At 28.1% G+C, this 19,754-nt stretch overlaps 1 protein-coding gene and 2 long non-coding RNA genes across 4 annotated transcripts in view; 2 read left to right on the plus strand and 1 right to left on the minus strand.

Annotated features, from left to right (window-relative positions):
- LOC113556084 overlaps positions 1-3,718 on the plus strand; it is a 99,497-nt gene extending 95,779 nt beyond the window's left edge. Inside the window, exon 3 of the long non-coding RNA XR_003405446.1 lies at positions 3,623-3,718. This is a non-coding gene — a long non-coding RNA (uncharacterized LOC113556084). The remainder of the gene's footprint in view (positions 1-3,622) is intronic.
- Positions 1-19,754, minus strand: part of LOC113556066 (zinc transporter ZIP11) — a 60,859-nt gene that overhangs the window by 32,371 nt on the left and 8,734 nt on the right. The gene's annotated exons all lie outside the window — the stretch shown is intronic.
- On the plus strand, positions 6,640-18,552 carry LOC113556076. The gene is made up of 4 exons (XR_003405445.1): positions 6,640-7,866; positions 12,411-12,772; positions 17,071-17,218; positions 18,374-18,552. It is a non-coding gene; the product is annotated as an uncharacterized LOC113556076 (long non-coding RNA).

The following is a 19,754-nucleotide window of genomic DNA, read 5'->3' on the forward strand; positions in this document are numbered from 1 at the left end:
ATTTCTTTTCTTTGGAACTTTTTTCCAAAGTACTGACTTAATTCGTGACTATAATTGTAATAATGAATGGAAACAAGTAAAAGAAAAAAAATGCTTATGAAATGTCACGTCCGGCACATAGTATATATATATACACACACACACGACCCAAGACAAGATTTGTTTGAGAATACCGTTAATAATAATCCTATAATAAAATTTAATAATAATAACACAACCAGTTTGCATTTAATAAAAAACAAAATGAAATAATTTTTTTTAATAAATATAAAATACGGAAATGAGGATAAAATATTAAAATATTCACATAACGAGACAAACGAATACATACTGAAGGGTGGGCAACCGTGCTGTGGTCCCGTATTGAATAAACGAAAAACCACGCAGGAAAAAAATTACTGACACACGTCATCACGAAATGTAAACAAAAAAATATCATATCTAAATTTTAAGCATAGCTGTGTATGAGTACTATTTATGTCATTGACGCATGTTTAGGATTAAAATCAAGAAAAACATATAATATTTATAATTTATAGGTCTTTAAAGTTTAAACATCATAATTTTATTAATACTCTACAATAAACAGCTCTTTGGTATTTTTTTTTAAAGATGCATTTAGTTCATTTAAAACTTTAATATAATCTTAAATAGTATATAATAGCAAAATTAAGAAAAAAAAACCCTCTGCAAGTTTTATAATAAGTAAGAATAATAAATGTATGCATAATTTATTATGTAAAATCGTTTTTTTTATTAACTATAATTTTCTAATCTTTCAAAATATTTGACGAACGCCTTTCATATATATACTGTCGAATTTTTACTTAGCTTAAATGAATGCCATATATTATAACTTATTATTGATAAGGTACTCATCATTACTACATAAAAATCACTAGGCGATTAAATCTTATTCGTAAAAAAATAAATAAAGTTAAATATTGCAACCTCAATAATTTATCATAAAACGTCTGATTCAAGAACAAAGACACAGACTAAAACTTAATTTAGAGAACGTATTTGCCTTTTAAAGGGTTTAGTATAGGCAATTTGAATGTTATTCTAATAATAAAAAATATTGTATTACATATACTATAGAATTATAATAAAAATTTAAATTTTCTAAGGAACTTGTAATTAATCGTTTTCACTTACGAGAAAAATAATTTATTGCAGTTTCACATCGAACAAACGAAAATTGCAGTTCTCGTGTAATAAGTAATATACTTAACAATATAGAAATTCTATTTTCCACATGTCTATTTTATAATCTGAAAGGAATACATTATCTTGTTATAATATTGTTATGATATTTGATTTTATTATGTACATCCTCACCTTGATAAATTTCAGGTGGGTCATAAATTCATCATGCGTTAGTAGTCTGTACCCTGTATCATTGATATTAATTGTTGCGTAATTACAAAATTATGTGAAAAACGCTTTTGCATGAGAAAGGACCAAAAAGGCTTCGGTTACAACTAATAACTTAAAAGAAACCACATTTTCACTATATTATACAGAAAAGAACTAATCTTGTGTAATATCGATTATAGTATAAAATATTGTATTTTAAAACAATGAGTTTTTGTATTAGTGGTAACGTAAAAAATTAAAAAACAATATTGTACAGTTAAAGTATTTCTATTTTTATTGTAAACAATTGTTTGTTAGTTGCGTGATGTGAAAGCTTTCAACTTTATCTGGTCTGCACTTTTTATTTTATATCTGTTTAATTCAAAAGCTCGCTTATAATATTATGATCAATGTATAAACAATCCGATTACATCTACATCTACATCGTGCTTATTATGCGTGACATTTTACACGTGAAGTAGTTATTAAGAGAACGCGCATGTGTTGTCTCCGTTCTATAATAAACATATATACAATATGGCGTTTAGATCGTTCAGTAGTTCCAATTTTGTGGTATTGGTTTAACTAATGTATTAAATATACCTATAGTATCAAAGTTATAGGTTAGGTAGAAAACTATGTTTTGTTGCAACGATTTTTTCGTTATTTAATTTTAAAGTGAAATATATGAGCATTTTAAATTGAAGTATTTCACAGACTCACACGGAGCTTTAAAATCAAAGTATAGAAATAACCGATAATGTCCTAACCTGCTTTGGTAATAGGTCACTCTGATATCAAAAATGACTATCCACACAATCGTAACTGTTTAACGCAAATTTGCTGTCATATACGTTTATTAGGTGGATTTAACACATGTGTATAGTTGTGGCACCTTTTTCAGTAACAATAAGGTAGAATATGATTTGTTTATACACACATATATTAAGTTTCTTTATAAATACATTAGCATAAAATAGCCAATATCAAAGAGGAATAACGTCACGATATTTCTGGGGAGTAAAACATCTGTTTTATACAGCAGACTATTATTTTACGAACACCTAATATTAACTGTAGATACTTAAAGGTTTTCAGAGTCATTTTGACAACGTCCATGGCAATTTTCTAAAGAATACCGAATAAGAAAGGATAATGTAACTGAAAAATGATATATAAAATGTAAAATACTCTAGAACAACAGTAATATAACTTCAAATTTGCCAGCATCACACCGTCGTGATTACGCAGCACACACGTCAGTTCGCGCGTTTGCATGGCGAACGATATGGACAAGTTAATGTATGATAAACTATATATCTAGTAGACTAGGATACTCGACGTGTATACAGTTCCAAAGCGCGTGTAACTACCATCCGAGATCAACTCTCTATACATAAATCAGACGCACACACCACTAACAAGAGCGGACATCGTATTTAAATACATAATAAATAAGATAATATTGCAAACGACCTACACGGTCGCGCGGCTTTCGCTTTTTCGTTTTTTTGGTCGGCCGCGCGACGATCGTACCGGTATTCGCGATTGCTTGCAGTATCGATACACTATGTGTTTTGTTGATATATAACAGTAAATAAAAACAATGAGCTTTTTTAACCATTTGTGCTAATTATGAACAAGTCGACTCATCACACCCTGTTCATCGATTTCAAATAATTAATGTGCAAGAGGTTAAAAGTTTATCGAAAACGCGGACTTTTAATTGCGCGCCACGCGGCGGGGACGCGCGGTAGCCCCACCGTATACACAACAACAATACTGTAATATATTGTGTGCCCGGGTCACAATGTAACTACTTATAATAGTTATAGACGGCGTGTATATACGATTTAGATAATGTCAAAATTCGGCATAATACGGTTCATTGAACTATCTAAGCGCTCTACAATGTCGGCCGAACACTGATAAACACTACCAAATTACGAATACAGATCCAAGTTTGTGTGCTCACTGATAACAAGCTGCAACGTTATTTCGTTTAATTTTTTTCCAAAAACCAAAATATCAAAACGAGACCGTATGGTGTACATTTTATACTTATTACACGCATAATATTACAATATTTAAACGTGATATTACTGAATGTACTGTCATGTACTCCCTTTATTTAATAATAATAATATACTAATATACAAGTATAAATAACTATAATATATTAATATGTAAACAGTCATAGATAACCCGGCTAAATTATTGTTTTTCATTTATATATTATTATTTATTATTTGATTTTGTACAGGGTCGATGAATTGCGTAGTTTAGAGAGAGAAAAAGTACCGAAGACTGAAAAAGCGAGGAGAGGAAGGAAATGGAAGCGATAAAATTTGAAGAAAACCGAAAACGTATAAACATGCTACAATATGTATATACATATTATTATTATATACAAACGACTGCAAAAATATGTAATGCTTTTATAAATACAAATATTATACAAAATTGTTAATATGTTTTAATGTTTTATTTCATACATGCGTGACCGGATGCAATTTTAAGAAAAAAAACAGTGTTTTGTCGTGCAGTGTGTCACAAAAATACCGACACTCTTCTGGTACACAGAAACCTACGCATAACGAAATGATTTAGTATTTTTAAACTAAATATAGTATACGCTGTATTGTAATAGATGCAATAAATTTGTTTACCAAGATAAACTTCTTCCGAAGTAAATAGTTTGATTGTCAAAAGTGCATTGTCCAGCATAGTCTATTCGATATGTAATATACAAAGCAACAGATTGTACCGAAAATCTAAAATATGATTCTATCATTTGTGGCGTCAATAAATATCTACAACTAATATGCTTGAGAGTTTTTTAGAAAAATGTTTTGGTTAATTGGTTAATACGAAAATGGCCAATTCAACACGATATTTTATTTAGATGAAATAGACAATGAAAATATTTTTCAGGTTTTATTATTTTTAGCATAAAAAACACAACTTTAAAAGTAAGTTAACCTCGGATTTATAAGTATCAACTTAAAAAAAATTGTTATGTATTTAATGAATTATACTTAATACTTAATATTTTTACAAACATGTTTATGATATTTTTTGTTATCAGAAAATATATAATTAATAAATAATTCATGTCTCTTCTTCACCACAACAATAAATATATAAATTTTTGTCATGAGCTGTTGAGATAGAAAATGTGATATTTTGTATCAAAATGATAAAAACATTAGTTATACATTGTAACTGTGATGTCGTGATGCTAATAACTAGCCAAAATGCGGTTATCGTATAATTATTAGTATAGGTACTCATTGTTTTTATAGTTTTTGTATCTATACAGAAAATTTCTATTATTTCTATTAGAAATATGTTTGATACAAAGTAAAGTTTTCGGATAAAATAATATAATTGTACAGTATATTATATACCAAATTATGTTGCATTGATAATGAATGATACAAATAAAATCGCTGGAAACTAGATAAATATCAAAATAATGTGAAATATTTTTATATGCAGTGCGCATATAGGCTATAGGACAACAATGGTTTTCAGTATGTCGCTATACAAACTTATTTGTATATGCAACTATTGATTATAATTATTATATTAATATTCAAACAATAATTACTATTTTTATACTATGTTTATAAATGCATAATTTGAATTAATGTATTTTAAAGCATTTGTAATAAAAAGCCTAATGGCCATCGACGCCATTAATAAATAAAAATAAAAAATATATATATAATTATCGTTTAATGTTTAAGAAGCTGGTGTTAAATGCCAATGAAACACATTAATAATAGTAATCGGTACGTATATTTATTAATGAATTTTGTTTTACCAGTATAATATATGTATGTATACATTCACTATATACAGGAAATTAGATAAAATGTTGATATCCGTTTTAGTTGAAATTTCAATGGTAATTCACATAGACGTAAATGTTACTATTGAGAATGTCAGTGCTGTTAATACATAGAAGTGAAATAAATCAACAGTGACTAATGGTTAATGATAATGACACATAATATTATGTATTTAGATATGTTATGTTTAAATATATTCTAAAAACGAGGTACAAATAAGTTAGTACATATAGATAAATAGAATTTCTCGTAAATTGTAATTCCCATCACCAAAAACAATACTAAAAATTGTAATATGTAATTGAATTCAACCTATAACCTGCAATCCCACACATTCAATGTAATATAAAATATTGCATACATATGGATATATTCTAAGGTATGTGTTTTTAGATTCTGAGCGGAGCGATGAGTGTATTGATTTTACAATGATGTAGTATTTTTTTTTTGTTGTTTAATTGTGTGTAAACAATTAATAACAGAAAAAATGCTTGGATTTTTAACTTCAATATATTTTATGGTTAGAATATAAATCTTAGTTAATATTTTTGAGAAATTAAAATTAAAAACTCCAGTAATTTCTAAAATAATTGAAAAAAATAAGCTAGTTTTTGACAAGATGTATTTTTATATTTTGCTGTAATTTTAAAATAAATAACCGCATAGATACATAAGATCTTCGCCAAACGCTTATAAGAGCATTTATACAAATGGTATGATATTTAAAATAATTTACTTTTTTTTTTACAATTATAGACATTTGACATTTTCAATGTGATGTTTTTAGTTTTCTATGACAAACTGCACAGAGTGGGGATAACACGACGGAGAGATGATGCGTATAATATTATTGTTATTAAATATAATATAATATATATAAAAATATCATGTTCGATGAATATTGAATGCGAACAAAAAATATACGATTGTACGTATTATTATTATTATTATTATTATGTAGAGCGCAACGGCGATCTGCATCGCCACCGATGCTGCGCGCTCAATCGTCGGCGGAGAGAATAAAACGGGGAGTGATCAAACAGCAGCGGCGGTGGCGGCAGCAGGAGCAACAGCAGCAGCAGACAAAAGGTGAGGAAACGTTGGAATGTTTGCAGCGGTATAGAAACCAACGGATACTGTGTGGCGTTAAATAAAATAAAAATATATAGGGAAAAGTGGCGGCGGCGGCGGCGGCGGTGGTGCAGATGAATCGGCGATGAGTTCGGACAAGTCGAAATACGATATAGGGACACACACACACACACACACACACGTAGACACATAATATAGAATTTATTTGTGTGTGTGTGTGTGTGTACGTGAACGGGGCTATGCTGTACGTCTGGTACCAAGGTCAGTGGCCGAAGGAATGCTGTCGTCTCGCGCGCGTGAGTGAGTGTGCGTGTGTGTTATAGGCCTCCGCCTCCGACGCCGCCGTTTTATGGGGTTCGCCGCCGTGCGTCTGTTGTGTGTGCGTGCATCAACGTGTTTACGCGACGAGATGTGTTTTATAATAAATTGATGGTTTGGAGAGAAAAAAAACAAAAACAATAACAAAACGGAACGAGGGAAAAAAATGTTCAACGACCGGATGCGAAAACGGTTTCGCGTTGCCACCGCCGGCCACAACGTGATGGACTGCAGACGGTAGACCGCGGTAAGCCAGTACGGCGCGCGTGCATACTGCTATCCGCATCCCACTGCAACACGCAATCGCAACAGTATAATACTAGCTGCACTGATCGTAAAGTACACAAACGGCAACAATAATTTGGAGAGAGCAACATAATTTTTTCGTACATAATTATGTGGTATTAACGGCGAGAAATATAGTTATTATTATTATACAGGAATACAGTGCGACAATGAGCTTAAGAGACTTTGATGAGTTCGATGGGAACAGTTGTATTTAAATCGAATTTCTCTACATACATAATGATTGCATTGGATGAACAACACTGAGTCGAGATGAGATGTATATATTGTCATACTTCGTTATATCGACATAATACCTCTTTGCAAATTCCAAGAAAACGTAACACAATCAACAACTCGAGGATATGCGTAACTTATATAACGTGTAATGAGAATAAGCTTAAAGGGGCACTTACCAGTTACCCTTCTCGTTAAGATGTTCCTTCGAAAGCTCTTATTGAATTCGACAGTAAAACGGTTCCTTTCAGAAGGTCAGCAAGTAACAAAGACACCCTCCTAGTCCAATGAACAGCAAGCACGGGAAAGAGGAAACAGTTATCGCGACAGCGACACCATCATAATACGAATGCGAAATTTGACGATTTTGTTAATAACCAGCTATTATAATATATTATTGTTAGTAAGGGCAGTAAGGCGATAGATATCGATTTAGTTGTTTCGTTGGCTCCGAGACTCAGTGTTTAGTAACAAAATAAATTCATAATACATAGTATAGAAATACGAATAATACAATTAACAGAAACACATTCAACGTTACCATTAACACAGATTGAATTGAATATAATTATAATAAGTGTCATGATTTATGAATAATATATTGCAACAGTGGGTATTTAAGCCAAATAACGCTATATTAGTGCACTCTATTTTGGAATGAATTAGTTTTTTTTTCAAATAAATAAAGCAACAGAGAGCGCTCACGCACACACTTACGGTAAGAGTTTGTTAACTATTTTGAAACTGTCAAAATTATATTTTAAAAATTCCTTGGTAATTTGTACATACATTTAATTGCGTTTAAATATAGTTTTAAATATAAAAGAAAAATTAATTTAACATAAATAAATTATTGATTTAATTAAAACTTATTAATGTTTAAAATAAATATAAATAATACAAGTAATAAAGTCAGTACTTATTTTCCGTGAAATTTTTTTATGTTAATATCAATATATTATTATTTAATATTCTATATTATATAATTATATAAACTAAAAATATTTTCTAATAAAAAATTACAAATACTCTTAAAGCATTCTGACTTTTTAACCTAAAAATGTTTGCTATAAAACCAAAATTGACTGAATTGAAACAAATGATGAATTTACAATAGTTAAAGTTTCAATTTAAATAACTAGATTAGTAGATTTCTCAATCCTATGATTTTAAAAATGTCTATGTAATACCACATATATTTAAAACTAAACTTATACTGTTATTGTAATTCAATTAACTTTGCTTTTACAGTCTAAGAGTCAAAATTACTTAAAAAAAATTTAATGTAGCCAATTCTGGTATTATAATTTTTTTTAAAGGTGGAAAAATTAGTATATTACTCTGCTGTACGGTAGGTGACGAATGAGTCACTATGATGCATATGTGTTAAATTAAATACAATCATTGTACATCATTGTATATAAAAACGAGCGAAGACGGTCAGTTTGTCTACACACTAAGTATATTATATGCGATAAAGTAAAATTCATACTATATGTAAAAGTTTGAAGTTCCCAAAAAAATGTTTATAAATTATAACAAAACAATAAACATCATTACTGGTCGTTTCAATTTTGTCTAAATTTAAACTTCAAATAAATATTTAAAAATGTACCTATATATTTTTAATATTTTTTACATTTATTTTAAATTAAATTTTCAAAAACTCAACCCCTGTAAATAATTTTGAAAAAAAAAAATTAAAAAGCTTTCATGCCTATATTTTGAAAATTATGCTATGAGATAAAATAATAATATAAACATTTGATAAAAATTTCATGAAATCGATTTTGTCCAAAACTTGTTAAGTGTTAAAATTCCCATCCATTTTTCCTAAAGAAAAATACTAGGAACTGGGAATTTTTTTTTTTACTTTTGACCACCTAAAATCTACTAGATCTAATATGCAACCAGAAACCACCGCCAAAATTGAAAATCAAAATATTTTTACTGCACCAAAATTAATTACAGACATAAAAACACATTGTAAAATTAATACATTCATCGCTTCGCTTATAATATAAAATTTCCAAGTGTATAATATGGAAGAGTTAAAACATCAAAAATCGTAGAAAAATGTTTATTCAATATTTTTCAGCTCCCAAAAATCTGAAATTCTATTTAAATCTCAAGGTATCGAATATTTCATGCTACCTTTAAAAAGAAACACACTGGGCAGTAAAATTTTGAAATTGAAAATATTACAATTATTAATCATTGAATACAAAATATATGTGTCATGTCATTAATAGAAATGTAATTATAATACATTCATAGCGACTTTATTTTAAGTTCGTTCTTTAATAATATGACGAAAATAAACAAATATATCTATACGCAGGTATGAGTAATAGGTTAGGTTAGGTAGTATATAGGTGTATAATGTAATGACTTGTAAAACATAATATAAAATATTATGTACTTTCATAGTTTTAGAAGTAATATAGCGTACTTAAATGTTAATCTGAAGTTTAATAAAAATAAACTAACGACATTTGGAATGTATAACATCAAAGTGTTAAATAAAACACATAATTTAAAGTAGAAAATTTATTGAAACTTAAATAATGATATAATTACATAGAAACATAAAAAGGTGTTTATAGATTAATAAGTTTCTTGTAACTTTTACACTGTACAATATCGGTATTTAATTATAGTTTATATTAAATAAAATAGTATTTTTCATGAAATTTACTTAATATTACATTGAACACTTTATTTATCTATAAGTATTTTACGTAGTTAAGCATCCTCCATATATAGTATAAATAATAACTTAAAAATATTAAATTACCATCATAAATGTATTGTAGATTAACCATAAACAAATTGAAATTAAATTTATTACGTCATCAATTAAAAACCCTATACCATATATGAACGAATAAATAAATTTTTATAATTAAAACATGCTAGCTTTGAACTTTAGAAATTTTTCATTTTTCAAATGATAATAAGATAAAAACGTGAGTTACGTTGTCGTCTGTTCATATTCATTATTATATATAATAGAATAGGTTAATTCATAATTTATATATTAACTGATTATTTTTTTTTTGCCTGACGTTTTTATAAATTATGAAAATAAAATAATAATTCTAATTTCTAAATATTTATATATTATAATTATTTATTACTGGACGTTATTTAAAAGGATATTTTTGGTACAGGTTCTTTTTGAACCGAATCAAATATTGGCGGATCAATTGTCGCCGGATACAATTTACTGGACCAAATGACGTGCAACCGTGAATGTTATGCGTCAATAAAAAAGAAAACACGATGTTCTTGGGTACTTTTAGTGACGAACTTAAGAAGCGAGTAATTATTGTTAAGAATTTTAAATCTTAATAACCTGATTTATTAAATGTTACGTACATTTTTAAATGGGGTTTCAATATATTTTGGTTAACTTTTTAATATAAATTACTGAATTTAAATAATATTAAATATTGTTCACGCACGTACCGAAAGTTGAATTGTGACTGGTATAGCGTAAAAATTGTAAAAATAATTTTTAAAATTAAATCTAAATGATTCTAATATAGTGTGCTTTATCTTATTAAATAGATTGAAATGTATGAAACTAAACTATGAACAAGTATAATGACAGCCCTAAAGTAAATTAATAGTATTACATTATATAGGCTAAACTGCTTTATCACAATTATTATTACCTAATAATAAATAAATAAGATACCAAATAAATTAAATGTAATACCATGTGTTCATATTTTATAAAATATAGATAAGCTGAATTCCACATAATAACTTAAAGTTTGAATAATATAATAAAAAACTATTTCTTAATTGATCATTTATATGTAAATATAATACTTGAATAGTTTGTATTTAACCTAACAGAAAGTTCAGAATGTAAAAAATAAAATTAGCATTCCATTACAATCTTATATATTTTTTGTAAAAAATTATTTAAATATTTTAAACATTATGAGCATATCATATGTGTAGAATTGAAAAAATAAATTGGTTTTACTAAGTCTTCCCCAAAATATTACTGTGCATAAATTTTCTAAATTTGATAACAATCAGATAACTTATTCGTTTGAATATTTATACTGCTATTGGATTTTTGAAATACAAATTTTTCTATAAAAATATCAAGTTTTCCTAAAAATTGAAAAAAAAAATCATTAAAAAAAAGCAGCATTTATTTTATTTGCTGTTTTTATTTACAGCGTATTTCCTTTTATACATGATTAACAACGATTTAGAATATTTTAAATATTTGTTTAATATAAGTCAACATTTTATTTAATGATGTAATTATTTGATTTCACACGAGGAATTATTATTAAAACTATTTATTTTACTTAATTATAATGTATAAGTATTTATTTTTCCAAACAGAGACACTAACTAATAATTAGTTATTGATATGATAACTGAAAATAATTACACACAAAAATAATGACTGTCCAATAACCAAGCATACAATGACTCATTCAAATACCAAAGTGCATAATTATTTGTCACGTTTAGTTTTTAATATTTTTGCAAGTCAAGAAACTAGAATAATTATAATTTAAATTTAAAAATTGTTAGTTATTATAATAACGTATTACCTATTTCATGGAGCAGTAATGGCAATAAGCCCTCACTGCAGTCCATTGGTTGTATTTTATTATTGTATTAAAACAGAATAAATACAAATACTAATATTGTCAGACAAACATCATAATAAGGTAATAGATATATACTAGTAAGACTTAAGCATCTAAGGCTCAATATATTTGTCCAAAATATTAAAAATCATTGTTTTCAAATAGCAATCTTGTATGGAGCTTAATTTAGACGCAAATTATCAATATTTTGTTACAAACTAGTCTGCAAATCTTACTCGTAGAAGATTTATATTTTCTCTAGGAAACTGAAATCTTAGATAAATTTCCAATCTATAGCAATGGTAATTGAAAATGAAAATTTGAAAAAAAAAAAGGAAAATTTAATTATAAATGAATGTAATGTTTTGATTATTTTCATGGCTTCAAATGTTAAAATAAAATAGCAAATATTTTTGTAAAATGATTTTATTCAAAATCTGAAGTACACATTATTAAGTTACCTATGTGGCCACGTGTCTATAATAAAAAGCCTACCGGCTACTATTCTTACTTATTGAATTAAAAATTTTAATTTCTTGACATTGACATTAATAATAATTTTTCCATCATTTATGCCTGTCAAGTCTTTAAGTCTCAAATTATTTAATTATTATTTTCTGTTGATATATTCCAGGAAAATGTATAAACAATACACGTGACAGCGATGAATCCTTCAGAGGAAGACAATAATATTACAAGGTTGGGTTAGGTTATATAGGTGTCACCTGTAGAAAGTAACAGGAGTATAATAGTTATACAAAATCAAATGGATGGAAGTAGACGAAGACGAACGAGACGAGGTGGAAGAAGATGAAAAGACGCGCCATAATAATAATAACCGATAATATATTGGGGAGTTCGGCATGTTTACGACCCGATGGTATTATTATGAACGTGTGGCGGCGGCTGTGATTATATGATTATTGTAAAACGACGACCAAGGCGCCTGTGGTTTGGCATGGATCACCATCATCATGTGGGCCCCACTACTAACCCGTACGTATAATACAACAACACCGTGTAACATGGATGGGGGCGGGTGTTAGGGCGGATGGCGGCGGCGGCTTTTTAACGCGTCGGGAACACACACAATATACATTTTTCAACCGGTCCTATAAACACGAGAAAACGGACGGCGGAGGCGCGCACGCCGGATAAGAAGAGAATAATGGTTAGAGGCAAAATTTGGGGTTCACGCAGACGATGACGGTGAGCATTAAAAATAATTAAATGTATATCGTCGTTGTCCTGCCCGGGCGTCGGCACGGGGTGCCCGGAGACAAAAGGATTCAGACAACAAAATATGTTAATAAATACGCTTTTTGATCGATAACGACGCGATTGTATTTGAGATGAGAGATCCTTTTTCGGGAAATCAATACGAGTAGGAGACGCGAGGCAGAAAACCAGATTCTATATTTTTTTTAAATACTTTTTTTTGCATCGTCTCGTTTTTGCGCGCTTCTTGCATGAACACGGTTTGTACACTGTACACATATTATTATATACAATTGTTATTTTTTTCTCGCCACCGCGCCGTACGACCACGACGACGGTTCTACGAATTCACTGGTCGCCGCCGCAGCGTTGAAACGCGTAAAGTACGCGTACAACAAGCGAAACCGTGTGGGGCGGCGACGGCGCTGTTCTTACGCGCCGCGTCGATGACAAGACCGACCCGACCACCACGTATTGTATTATTATGTATACGTACATAACACAAACTAGTTCATTCCCTAAAAAAGAATCCACGACGAAAGAATTTCCGGAATGTTCGCGCACGCGCGCACATTACCTCAACACAAGCACACATAGATATAGGCAACATACACCAGTTGATATAATATTATATTAAAGTCAGATAAAGACGGGTATTTCGGAAAATGTACCGTATATTAAACTATGACAAACGACATAAGGTTCTCAAAGCAATCTCGGGGGGAGTAGATAGTAAAGCTGCAAGCCCCATGGTTTTTAATTTTATCCAGCAATATAAAATATAACAATTGAATTATATTGAGTTATATCCTTCGAAATTGGAGGTCTACAGACGCTAGTGGAATACATACCAATCATATAAATAATTGTCGTGTATTGTGGTCATAACTGATTCGTGATTTGTGTTCACTTAATACAAAATATTTTTTCTTCGCTATCCAAAAAAAAATATTTCATATTTTAATCAATATATTAAAAAAAATTAATTATGAATACAATATTATAATTATTACATTTTACATTATTTAATTTACTAAACAAAAAAACTAACCTAGTAGTATTATATTATAGATTTATTTTTATAAAAACATCTTTAAATGCATTTTAGAGTAAAAAATATATATTAAAAATAATTAATTCCCTAGTTTTTCAACATTAAATGTTACATTAGAATCATAAGAATTAATTCAATATATGCATAAATGCAAAAATTGGACAACAGCAGAGTGCACACATAATATACAATATACATATATATGATCCTATAGATTATATGCAGTGGCGGCGCCAAGGGTGGGCTCGGGTGGGCCATTTCCCTCCCTGAAAAGTCCCTGGTACGCCCTGAAATTTTATGAAATGTTTAAATTTTAAATATTAAAATTCTCATCAAAACCTATATACATAAAATATTTTTCATTGTCTTTTATTTATCCCACTGAATATACGTAATCAATGATTATGAGTGTTATGACTTATTATAACACTGTTATCGGGTCATTACATCACAACGTCCGACGGGAATATTACTGGTATAATCCATTTTTATATGCTATCCAAATACAATATTTTATAGAAAAATATTACATTATTGATATGTCATCTTAATCAAAATCAAGTGATTTTTGTTTTTACAAAAGTGTTCTATCAAATTATAATTTATGCATATATATTATTTCAATATAATTTTATTTTATTATGTAAATAGTTAAAAGTATACTTGGCAGCCGGCAGGATCCAGGAAATGTGGAGCAAAGATTTTACATATTCATATACTGCCATATAGGCAGTGGAGTCATTAAAATTTGGTTTGGGAGGGGGATAATAGGTTTTTAGCAAACATGAATTGTCATTATTAATATTTTGTTCAAAATGTTAGCAGTAAAAAAAAATTTTTGGGGGAATCCATCCCCCTCATTCTCTCCTGATTATAGGTATTATGTATTGGCCCTTCAGTAAAATTACGTGCCTCAAGTTGGCCCTACCAGGCATAAAATCCTGGCGCCGCCACTGATTATAAGTGAATATTTTTACAATTTACTATTTTCAAAGTATCTACTCCAGAAACCGAAGAAAACGGCTGGTTTTCGACAAATTAACGGAAGGTTAAAGGTACGGTTTCTCTGCAGCGTCAAAGAGTAGAACAACACGGCGTCATGACGCCGCGTCTAAACGCTTACCTATGTCCACACCGGTAATTGACGCTAGACGTCGCGTCTGGACGCTGCAGGGAAACCGTACCGTAAGAAAACAAGTAGAAAATAATGTAATATATTATATATATTTTACAAGTAAATAAACGAAATATTTTGAAAATTAAAGTATGAGAAGAAAAAACTAATTAAACCATTTTAAAAAAGTTTCAAGTTTCTACGACTAAGTAGTACTTATTTTAATAATAATAAAAACTAAAATTGTTTAAACATTATATTGTTATTTTATCTATGAATATTTAATTTCGAGAAAATTATTACTTTAGACACTAGTAAAAATGTTTTATTTAATTTATGCTCGAATTATTTTATAATTATTGTAAGAAAAACTTATGGACAACCTTATATAACATTTTCAATTTTTAGCTTTTTATACAAAATTGTTACTACATATTTTACTGCAACATAATAAGCAAATATTTCTGGTTTTCACTAACTTTGTCAAAATTACAACTTCAAAAGCTTATATAAAAAAAAACATAGCCTTTGTATATAGACAAGTTTTGAATGACTGTAATACCAGCTTTTATAGAATCTTTTATTATATTTTCAAGTAATTTGTACCAGCGAAATTTTTTTTTATCAATATTTATAAAAATCGAATATTTCAGCCTATAACTAGCATAAAAATTAGTGAAATATTTTGAAAAGAAAATTATGTAAAGAAAATGCCATTCTTGACTACTGGTGAAAGTTTCAAGTTTCTATGACTTATAATTTTTAAATAACAACAAATATCTTAAATCGTTTTTCGGGATTTCGTAAAAATTTAAATTTCATGCGCTCATAAATTTTTTTTTATTTGACCAGGGGTGTCATTTGGGGGGTGATCAGTGTGTGCGGTTGCACCCCTTACTTTTAACATAGCTCCAATTGGCCTGCACCCTGTTGAAATAATACACGATTATTAATATCATTTAAATTAAATTATATATTAAATATTTTGATCTTTATATTGACATTTATCGATAGTGGTATACTGCAGGCAATAATGATTACAATTTTAAATTACATTGGTTACACACAAATATTCTACTGTAAATTTTTAACTATTTTTAAATATTTTAGTTTTTAAATTGATTTTTAATATTTATGTTAATGATTCGATCCATGATATATAGAAATAATTGGAAGCAGAATAATGTACATATGTGTAATACATCTATTTTTATATGACCTAGTGAAATTTTAAAATGGCCTGCCTCAGTGGCGGATTTAAGGGGGGCCCGAAGGACCTCGCCCCCCTCCCCCACTGGCATAAGTTAAATACACATATTTGTATGTATTTGTTAATTACTAAAAAATTTAAGATTTGCGTTTTGGACTATGAGCCCCCCCCCCCAAAAAAAAAAATTAAATCCTGGAACCGCCACTGGCCTGCTTGATAAGTATCGCATTGCGAATCGCACATCCCCCCCAAAAAAACCCTTGATATGACGTTGGAGTTTTCTTTTACATTTATTTGAGGAAAACTTATGGAGAACCTTGTATTAGGTTTTTTAACTTTAAGTATAAATCTCAACAATTTTATGAATTTTCAACTTAAAAATTCCTTGAAAATGTTCGCGATTTTGACATATTTTGTAAACATTTGAACTTTAAAGCTTATAAACAAAAATTATGACTAACGATAATAAACCTTATATTTAATTTTAAAGATATTTTCGAATGCCAAATTTATTTTATCTGTATTTAAAAAACAACTCAGAGAAAAATTATCTATAAATAGCTTAAAAAAGTTAAAATATTTGGAAAATTCAATCGTTGAGAAAATAATATATAACATAGTTATTGCTTATTATGTAAAATAGCATAAAAAAAGTTAAAATTTAAAATATTCTAACGACAATGTTTTATTGTCCTTAGATGCAATCCTGCTTATGCAAGTCAGTAATGAAAAAATAAGATGAAAACGGTAAAGTATGAAAGGTGTGGAGAAGACCGTGGCCGTGACGGACGTTGACAATTCCCTGAATGGCATATACGGATACAGCAAACGCATATATGTATTTAGGTATATAATTAGCATTTCATCCAAACCCATTATACATTCGTATTTATAAATAGACATCAAGAATGCACCACCGCTTCTACTTATCCCTTAACACCATCTTTTATTCGCCCTATAATAATATTGTTACCAAGGCGTATTGGTTGTCGATTTTACAAACACGATGGTTGACAAATTAGAATCACCTAATAATCTCACAAAATCATACGCACAATTAAATATCTCTAATAGTGGTAATAACTTATAAGTTGTATCATAATATTATTATACTACCCTATTATTAATTCATAAGGCGCTCGCACACAATATACAATTCTGGAGTATATAATGTTACTCATCTATAACTAATAAGAAATAATTTACTTTTAATACAGACGGTTATTTAGTTCATAAAATGAAACAGTTTGTCTTAAAAATCTATACAACTGTTAAAGTTAAAAATAAAAAATTCCATAACCTCATAAAATGATTTTTAATTGTATATAAATAGCATGTGAAAATAAATATAAAAAAAATGTTTTTTTAAATATATTACAATTTACAATATTATGTAAATAAAATTTTATTCTACCTATAAAATAAATTGCTCGATATAATAAAGTGAAAAAAATAATTTCTCTTTAATCGTTTATATATTAAATAATTTTCCTAGACCAATGAAAACTTATAATTGGACTATTATCTTCTAAGACTTTAGCCATATCTATTGTGTATATTATAGCGTACTTCACTAAAACCCAAACTAAAGAGGAATGGGACACAAAGATATACAATTATTATACATTCTGATTCTAGTAGAACACGTGACCACACGAATAAGCTCAAATAAGTGTGTTTAAAAGCGTGTAATAGAGCGATGAGTGAATTTCATGTGTACGAAGATAATAGTTATTCGCTATACAGTTTAATGGCCTTAGTACAGTGTAATAAATATTTAAATACCGTAATTATTATACATAATATAAGTATAAAAATCAGATACGTTAAAATGTGGGTGACCAAATAAATGTAGGTACTTCATAAATATGCGCTTTAGGAATTACATGCTTACTGATCAATAGCGTAATAATTATAGTTTATAATGTATCAGTAGAGTAATTAATAGTTAATAATTTATTACATATTAATATACATATTATTTTTATACCATTAATATAGAAATGGCGGGTTAAAATAATAATGAAGAACTCAAAATAAGACATTCTCAGCCTATTGAATACAAACAACATCGTTCAATTAATATGGCCACTATAATATGTACCGAATATTTTATTTATTCATTTGCGATAAGAATATATAAAGAATAAAAGTCAATACGAAGTTTAACACAACATAATCACAGAAAATTTATAGAATTAGTATAGAAGTTTTTTAGTAACTATTTTAGTTTATTATTATTAGTTTAAAAAAACAAATTCGCATTATTTAGATTTTATGTATCAATAAACTGCAAGATAATAAACTAAATACTTGATATATCTATATATATTATACATTATACTTTTATATTCTAGAATTAATAAAATTAAAGTTAGAATATCTTTAATTGTATTTTGTGAGAATTTTTTATTGTAATCAAAAACATTAAGCACTTAAGAATAGTATAGATTGATTCATCAACATTTTAAATCACTAATTCCATTGATCAGTTGTTTTCTATAATAAAACATAACAAATAGTATATAGTTGTTGTAAAAATGTTTTTTTATGATTTTATATAAAAAAATGTTAAATGAAAAACATGTTTAAGTATAATGACTCAATTGTATTAACATTAAAGTGAATTTTTGTAGTATAGACAAACGTGACATTATATTTGTAGTATTATTAAAAAATGCATAGGTATTGATACATAAGATTTTCTAGTTATATAATTATCCTAATCATTTTAGTTTCCGAACAAAAATGTAAGCTTTAAGTTATTAGTAAATCTATCAATATATTATGTTTAACCCATCATTAATAAATTATATTTAAAATCTATAAACTTTGAATAATGAAAATTAAAAACGTAGAATAATATTTAATGAATAAACAATTTATACTAATTTGTAGTAACAAATATATAAATTAATGTATAAGATATAATTTATTGAAAAATTAAAAATAAATTGGGATTACTAAAACTATATTTCAACATGGATAATTTATCATCGTATTCAAATTGATATTAATAACAATAGTACATCAATATCATGTGCAAAGAGGCCAAAAAGAGACGATTACCCTATACTTGAGCTATATCCTGCATTTATACAAAACTTTTTTTTATAGAATAAATGAATTTACATTTTACAATACTACTATGTATAAGAATAAGACATAAAACACTTATACATCTATGTATTTTTTAAGTCAAATAGTAATGTTAACATAAAATGATATGCGAATTCCTCTGGGATGGGGGATATCGAAAGCTGAGATAACAAAGGAGAGGCTACTTTAATATGGGAAAATTCAGATCAAAGAATATCCTATTCCATTTTGTTCAATTTATATATATATATATATTATATACATTTTTTTGCGAAACTCCGAA

This window comes from Rhopalosiphum maidis, chromosome 1 (assembly GCF_003676215.2).
Source record: "Rhopalosiphum maidis isolate BTI-1 chromosome 1, ASM367621v3, whole genome shotgun sequence".
NCBI lineage: Eukaryota > Metazoa > Arthropoda > Insecta > Hemiptera > Aphididae > Rhopalosiphum > Rhopalosiphum maidis.